This window comes from Ruditapes philippinarum, unplaced genomic scaffold, assembly GCF_026571515.1.
Source record: "Ruditapes philippinarum isolate M1 unplaced genomic scaffold, ASM2657151v2 ctg2310_1_1_1_1, whole genome shotgun sequence".
NCBI lineage: Eukaryota > Metazoa > Mollusca > Bivalvia > Venerida > Veneridae > Ruditapes > Ruditapes philippinarum.
The window spans coordinates 36,237-44,776 of NW_026861144.1; positions in this window are offsets into that span (position 1 = coordinate 36,237).

The window sequence follows — 8,540 nt, forward strand, 5'->3', positions numbered from 1 at the left end:
TCATTGCCATGGTAACAGAAATTTAGACTGAGCATGTTGTTACAAAGGCAATAGTCCAGTCAACATTTGTGCCAAGTTTGATTAGTATTGAAGCATTTTTCATAGTGTCATAGCAGTTTGAACTTGTAACAGTAGGCTTTTCAATGAAAACGGCCATTTTTCACAATATGCTCATGAGGGAAAGGGTTAAAACCGCCATTTTCAAATAATAAAGCAAGAAAAAAGTATTAAAAACTTTATCAGAACTCATGCTTTTTTGTTGATTTGTACATGATAACGGCGTATGTGTGATTTTTATCTGAATATGCATGTTATTAATCACTTCGTTCTATAATAACTGATAAATTGGATATAATTAACACTTCTTGTAATTATGTTTACTTGTATTATAGGTATGAAGGTTAATATAATTCAAGAATATAAAGGTACAACTGTATCTATTCCGTCTGATGACATATATAATAAATATTCAATTAAGTTAACACTCGACCATGGTAAATACGGTAACACAACAGTACTGTAATTACTAGCTTGTGGCAAGATCGTGTTATTTGCGTGGTCGTGACCTACTTATTAATCTGAAAGGAAGAGTTCAAGAAAAGGACAACTTTGATTTATCTGGACAGATTACTATTTTATCAAAACAAGAATCAGTAAGTGAAACCATTTCTTTTTTTTCGGGGATGGGGGTAGGTTGGTGTGGCCTATATTCACCATGTCAGTTTCAGATCTTGTGGCAGTTCTTCAGCTTTTACATTTCAATAGGTGTTCTTTGTATACACAATAGCTTTGTGTGTGTAAAAAAGATGCTGTTATTAATAAAAGCAACTGCGTAAGTTAATTCAGAGCCAAATATTATTATATAATTATATGATTATATTTGGCTTGTTGTGAAACATATTTTCTTGTAGAATTAGCAATATCAGGAGACCTCTTACACAATAGTCTTTTCATATTTATCTAGGCAATATAAATGAAGTGATTTCATAGATGATTATATATATTTAGCTTCTTGTGAAACATATTTTCTTGTAGCATTAGCAATATCACGAGACCTCTTACACACCTCTCTCTTAAATAGTGATTATTTCCGTGACACATTGATACCAAAGTCATATTATACAATTATTGACTAGTGAGCCATTGAATATGATGTGATATTCACCGGCAGATGACATATTGGTCAATATGACTTTCTGCCGGTGAATATCATATCATATTCAATGGCTCACTTGTCAATAATTGTTTTATTATATGAATAGGCTAATAAGTAAAAAAAATACAATAAGTACAACCTTATATACATGTACACATTTTGCCTCGTTGAAGAGCGGGAAAAAAGACGCACGTGTTAGGCGTGCAACGACTTCTCGAACGCTGCGCATACAAAAGTAATTCAACTTTATACTCATCATTGCGCTGTAGCCTTTAAGTATAATAGTAAAGTAATGATATTTCAATCGAGAAATATGCCATAAAGAACAAAACGCAACAATTATTTTTTAATTAACACGCGTAATTAACAGTCTACGGTGTATGGTCATTGAATATGAGTCTCAATCCATTTTTAGACTGGGAAAATCAAATTCAGCCAGTGAATATGATACCAACCCAGTGAATATGATTTTATAAAAAGTTCTGTTGACTACTGTTTTGACCAATGAGATTGCAGCTATATTTAGATCATATAATAATGTTCAATAATCAGTCAGCTGTATTACAACACAATTACCTTCCATCCAAAACACGCCAGCCCTTTGTTTGCCTTCAATTCAGCACAATCACTTTTGTTTTATTTTATGCCAACCAGAACGTGCAAAATATTTGCAATACCTGTACCAGTACATTTGCACGTTTGTTCTTGTTGCACTCTTGTTTAAATTTAATGTGATATAGTTTTTTGCTTGCACTCATTGGTAGGAAAAAGAACAAATAAAAACTAAAAAAAAATGAAGTGCTATAAATTATTTATTGATACATAAGTTAGACATAGATATCAAGTATCATAAAAGCCGGATACAATGTTATTTACTTTATTGTTGCTATTGAAAAACTTGCTCAAAAGAAATGTAGATTTTGGTTTGTGTTTGTGTTTTTTGTACTGTATGCTACACTTATATTCAATAATATTAATTTTGGGCATGTTCGAGGCTATAAAATACGTTGGAAAAAATTGAAGCTCATGTACCTGCAGGACCTATATTTGAAACAATAAATTAAGATACTTTTTCTTCTTCCACTTGAAAAAAATAAGAAAATGACTATTGACATTTTAGAGATTCATTACATGAAAACAAAATAAAAAATTGTATTCTATTTAAAAAGGAAACTTATTATGTAAAAACTATATTGATTTTTTAATATTAGGCGAAAGTTTCATATACGACATGTACGAGTTGTCAGAATTATAAACAAATTCCGGATAATTCTGAATCATCCCTCGTAAATCCTTTAAAACCAACATTAATGTGTATGCTATCGTTGTGCATTATAAAAAAAGGAAATTTAATTTACATCTCAAAACCAATCGATAATAATTCGACTTCACTGCATGGAGGGAAATTTAAATTGTGTTTAATTATAGCAATTGAAGAGCTATACACTTGACTCAATGAGATAACTTCTTAAACAGTTTATTGATATTCTTGTTGCAAATTGGTCTGTTCTTGTCTTTAAAAGCTGGTTTCTGCTTTTATTGCAAATCTTGCTAAAGAATCAAGCATTTCCTGTACACAAAGGTTGAAACAATAACAACTAGCACTGAAAGATTACAGTATACACCTTTATGAACATTTAGGTGAAAGGTTCAAATAAAAGTTTGATAACTACTTGTAGTGTCTTCTTTTAATTATAACTATAACACTATATATGTACAACTTACGCATGCATTTTTATTTCTAAACATTGAGCAATTATATGAAAATTTATTCATTGTAACATTTTACGTTTTATTATGTTAGTTATATTAATTTTGAAATTCGTCATCAAATCTCTTTGAAATAGTTTATACATTCTTTCGTTTGCAAAAAAAAAATCCACGGAATAATACTTTTTAATTTGTTCATGTACAGTATGTGTGTACTACATATTTAACATGGACTATTTTGAATAGTTATCAAATTAACACTTACATAATCTATTCGTACAAGCAGTGCGTCAGATCATGGTCTGTGCTGTTGTTTTTTGTTGTGTTTTTTTTCTTTTTAAGTTTTTTCAGACCTTAAATTCATTTTCACTAACAATGACAAATAGTTTCATCCAGGTTGAAAGGAGGATCAAACTGAAATCGGATGTGTAATTATTATCAGATAAAATAGGACAAAAGATCGTTTAATGGTACATACCAGTAAACCATTTTTGTTTTGTTACTTATTTATTTATTTTACTTTCATTGATAGTGACATTTTAGGCAGGTTAAACTTATTTTATGATATATAAAATCATTTTACATAACACATATTTTTATTTTGATTATACAATATTTTGAACACTGTTTCAAGCATATTTAATGTAATGTTTCATTCAACATATCTCGCATAAACGTACTACTTTCTGTCGGTTCTTACTTTCAGCTGAGTAGGAATGTGTCGATATGCATTTTATTATTCTACATTCTCGTGCTTTTGCTGAAAAAAAATATGTCAGTATGCTCTCATTTATTCTAAATCTGACAAGTTCAAAAGTAAAAGACAATGTAAATTTTATTGCCCTCCTTAGAATTTCAATCAGTAGTTATGCGAAAAATGCGTTTGTAGAAAGACGTCGCTAACGTTAAGAATGATTAATGCTTACTTCTGCATATTTTATTAACATAATTTCGTTACATGCGTTCTTGTCTTGAATTGATAAATATTTCAAATTATTCTATTGTAACAACATGTTCGCCGTATTATTATAACTAATATAACTTATTAAATATTGAAAGGAGATATGCAATAACTTACACCGGAAAATGTAAATTAAGAATTTAATTTAGTGCATAAAACGAAGAATAATTGCCTATATGTATGTATTGTACTGATGCTTAAGTTAAGATGCTGATGATATCTTTATATCTTATGACTATTGCAATTAAACCAGTTTTAGATGGATTTTTCACTCTCATTTATCAATGTCCGTCCCCTCTTTTGGCCGCCTTTGTCTCCTCTCCTGGTTTTGTTTCCTTGCCTTCTATGTGTCCAGCTGTGGCTGGATTGTGTCGGAGGCTGTGAACGTTACATTTGCCTTTTGATCTTTGTTCTTATTTTTCATAGCGCTCGTATGTCAAGTAATGCATGATAGCAAAAATCATTTCTTCATTATTAAATAGTGAATACTACTTACATGAGATTGTGATCGGATCGTGAGAAAAACTGCATTCTTTTCTCGCTCATGGACAGATTAGTAAAACGGATCTGATTGTCACATACACTATATAGATAATTTGAAATGCAATTTTCAGCTTTTTATGAGCTTGTTCTCAGATCGTGAGATATATATTAAACGGATTAAAAGTATAAAAATGTACTTTTTTCTTCTACCATTTTAGAATTTGTAGAATGGGCATTTTATTATTGTACATTGTATCAAATGTTTATACCACTTCTTTTTTCCATATTTGTTTCATATTTACAAAAATAAGGAAATACTGCTATCTGCATCAATTAAGTCCCTATTTGCCTTTGCTATTGCTCTGGACGAATCAAATCAAACGGATTCTGTAGTTTCAAATGTTCTTTTCAGCTAATCAAAATTTGTGAAAGGATATTTTATTTGTACCTTCATAGTACTGTTAAAGCTTATTTTCATATAACGATTTGATATTTTGATATATATGATATAGTTTAATTTAGACTTTGCATGTATGCATTCCTTATAATTAATGCTATTTTAAATACATGTATGCGCTGAATAGTTCACATTTTATTTGCTTTATCATCTCACACGTAAAGTTTTTTTCTCTTGTTTATAATTATTTTCAATGTTGTACACCTATCGTACATCAAGCTTAAATGATAGTTCATGGAACGGTCAGTTTGTGTCTCATTAAAGATAGCATTTTCTTTTCTTAAGAATATTAATCAAAGAAAATGATATAGATTCTTTGCTAGCAAGATATCTATCGTATTCTTTCTCAAGAATATACAATGAATCAAAGAAAATAATCTAGATGCTTTGATAACAATTCATGTATCGTATTTACATTTTGCGGGATCATGGATTCAAGCAAATTTACCACACGATGCAGTTTTAATACTGATCAAATAAAGTCGGTGCGAAGGGGCAGGGTAACTGATATGAAAACGTTTCTTTCGAGATTGGAACCAAAATCCTATCAATAAAGAATGTTCTTGTCAAATACATGCTTAATGCGTCATATAAGTTGGTAAGGTGTTTAATTAACTACTATCAAAACTCGACGTAGGAAGCGAGAGTAAATAAATGATACTTGATGTTTATAAAGGAGAGGTTATTAGTCAAAGAAACATTTACCTGTATACGTGAAAGTTTGCAGTACAAACACACGTGAAAACAAAACAATTGCTTGCTATTTCTGAAATAGGTACATCGTGACATGTTATATTTGTAATAGACGAGTTAATCATTCAATATATTATAGTTGAAATGTGTTGCGCATATTATTTCCTTCTTTTTGTTTTGTTTATTTTTTTAATATATAGTAATGCAAATGATTGTATGTAAGCTCACAGCAAACTGTATAATTATAAAAACTAACGTACGCCTATTGGTGTGTTAAGGAAAGCCAAGGAAGTATTTTAAGACTATCTTTAATATCTTTAATAAATTGGCATTATTGTATTAAATATATGTAACTGTTTAAACTGAATAAAGTCTGTTTACATTTTGACAGGCACAGGATATGGAATGATTCAGAAAAATATACGATAAAAGGAATATTTCTGTATTATGATAATTATTACAGTTAAAGTGACATTCGTTCTAGCAATAAAAATATGCTTTCAATTTACAAACATGTGTTGAAACCCGTATGCTTAACTGAGAAGCGCAAGTAACTATATCTTAAATTTATTCTTAATCGTGTGCTTCTTGTTCTTGTGTGTGTTTTTTTTTTTTTTTTTTTTTTTTTTTTTTTTTAATTTAAATGTAAGAATCAATATTGAACTTTATTGAAAGTAAGTGTACATGCAAGGAAACAATTTCATTTAAAGGCCATCTATTTGAAAAAGGAAACTTTGCCACTTTGAATTCATTACACTGAATGCCATCTAATGAAATCATTTCCTAGCATTCGCGAAATGGAATGCCAGTTGTTTGATGATAGGACACTCAGCTCACGGTATATCCTATAAAACATACATAACAATGATCTGTTCTGCCTTTGAACTATGGTAGAAGTGATTGTTGTATTCCCTTAAATGTGGATATATGATAATATTTCACAATTTCTGTGTATTCCTCGAATTAGTTCTATTGAATTTTGCATTTTGTAAATGTCATATTGGCAATAAACTCATTTATCTTGTTATGAATTATATTAGAAAATATCATTGAGGGCATTTTTGCTGATTAAAGCAATATGATATTGATTTCGACACTTGATAAAACCAGCTGACAATCTATATATTAACAACGATATGTGAAGACATTGGCTTGAAATATTGTTTTCCTGCATGAGTTGAAATATAACGGTATATTATTGTAAAGGACTTTATCCATATAGTAATCGTTCATTTCTCTTGGTAATTACTTAAGATGCATTATCCTTTCTTTTAAAAAACATAATAAATAGTAACTGTTTTAATTGTCAAATGTATTTACACTTGTAGGTAAAAATAATGATTATAGGTATAATATGATTTGTGTTGACGTATTAATTGCTTGTTTAGGCAGTGAAAATTCTTTTTTATATAAAATATGCTATTTTAATTACAGAAACCATGTTAATAAATAATGGAGTAGGAAAAACCCATTATCTATCTTATATGATATGATGTGTAATATTTAAATAAAACGTAAATTCGAGCCTTATCTCAGTGATCTTTCATATTTCTGGTCCTTTATTCTAATTCCAATTATTGCGTTGTGGATTGAATACCGCTATCTTTTTTGTAAAGTGTAATGTTATTTTTTTCATTATTTTCTTCTAAATGGTGTCAACTTTGCTCTCTTATGAACAGAAAGATGATCAACTGAAACTGTTAAATATAAACAATCAAGCATTGTTATAAAAAAGCTTGAGCCGGAGCTATGGCCCCTAAGAGATGCTTCATTTCAATATGCAATATTTTTACTTGTTTGTCGTTGCGTCGTTACTCTCTTCTCTTTGGATCTTCCATTTCCATAAATTTTATCCATTCAGGTTCGCTTAATTTTCTGTAATGTATAGAAGCGTCTCCAAAGCAATACATAAATATATTCAATGAGCAATTCAATGATGATCAATCTTATTAAAACAATCAAGCAACATCAAAATACAAACATTGCTTTGCTGTATGCTAAATTCATAAATTTAAGTCTTCAGTCTATGGTTACGATAAAGACATTGACTCCATCAACTACAATTTAGATATATGCATACCTACATTATACAATAGTCCGTGTTCTTTGAAAAAGAACTAGAAACAAGATAATCTCAGCTATGCAATATAAAACAATGATAATGAGTATGTATACCTTCAAAGTCACCATTTACTTTTACCTAAACATGTTAACGAGTTCTGAAGAGGTATTTTATTTTATCATTGGCTGAATGTAATTGATGTTTATAGTGCTAATTGGTCTGCACTAATCTCTACTGCATTATACTTTATTTTGTTTACTTTTACTTTTACTGTCTAACATTTAAACTATACATTTTGCAATGATTATTTCAAGTATCTTTGCTTAGTACACAAGGAAGGACACAAGTATTCCTTTGAAGCAATATTATTTATTATATCTTTATGACACTTTATCTTTACATAGATATCTTTACACTGTCTAGAACTACAGTTTACCAATCGTTTTGTTAAAACTGCAAGATATTCATTTGGTGCGTTTATTATATATATGTCTGAAATACAATAAGGTTAAGGCATTTCTGATTATTGCCAATCAGACAGAAATAAATTGTGTTAATTGTTTATTGATGGTCATCATTAAGAGCAAAGGTAAGATAGTTGAATTTTGTGTTTGGTTAGCGATACCGTCAACTAGTGCATTTCAGAAATGAAAATGTGACATGTACGAAAACGCTTTGTAATGGCAAAAGAATATTGCAGCAAAGCGTTTCGTAAGATCCTGATTTAACTTGGGAGGTTAACGATTTTATATGTGCAAGAAACCATGCGATATTTTGTCGTACCGAATCTATTAATCATCAAATGCAATATTTCTAAATAATTGTTTTAATAATTTATTAATTAGTTTAAACAATAGTTTATTTCAAACATATATACGCAATATAATTACAATCAAATGCAAAAAGGATTGAGTAGGAAGCTATTTTTATATTGTAAATAAATAAATAGTAACGAAACAGTTTAATGAATCAATATTCCGACAAATAAATTAAAGGACTACTCATAGAGGCAGCAGAT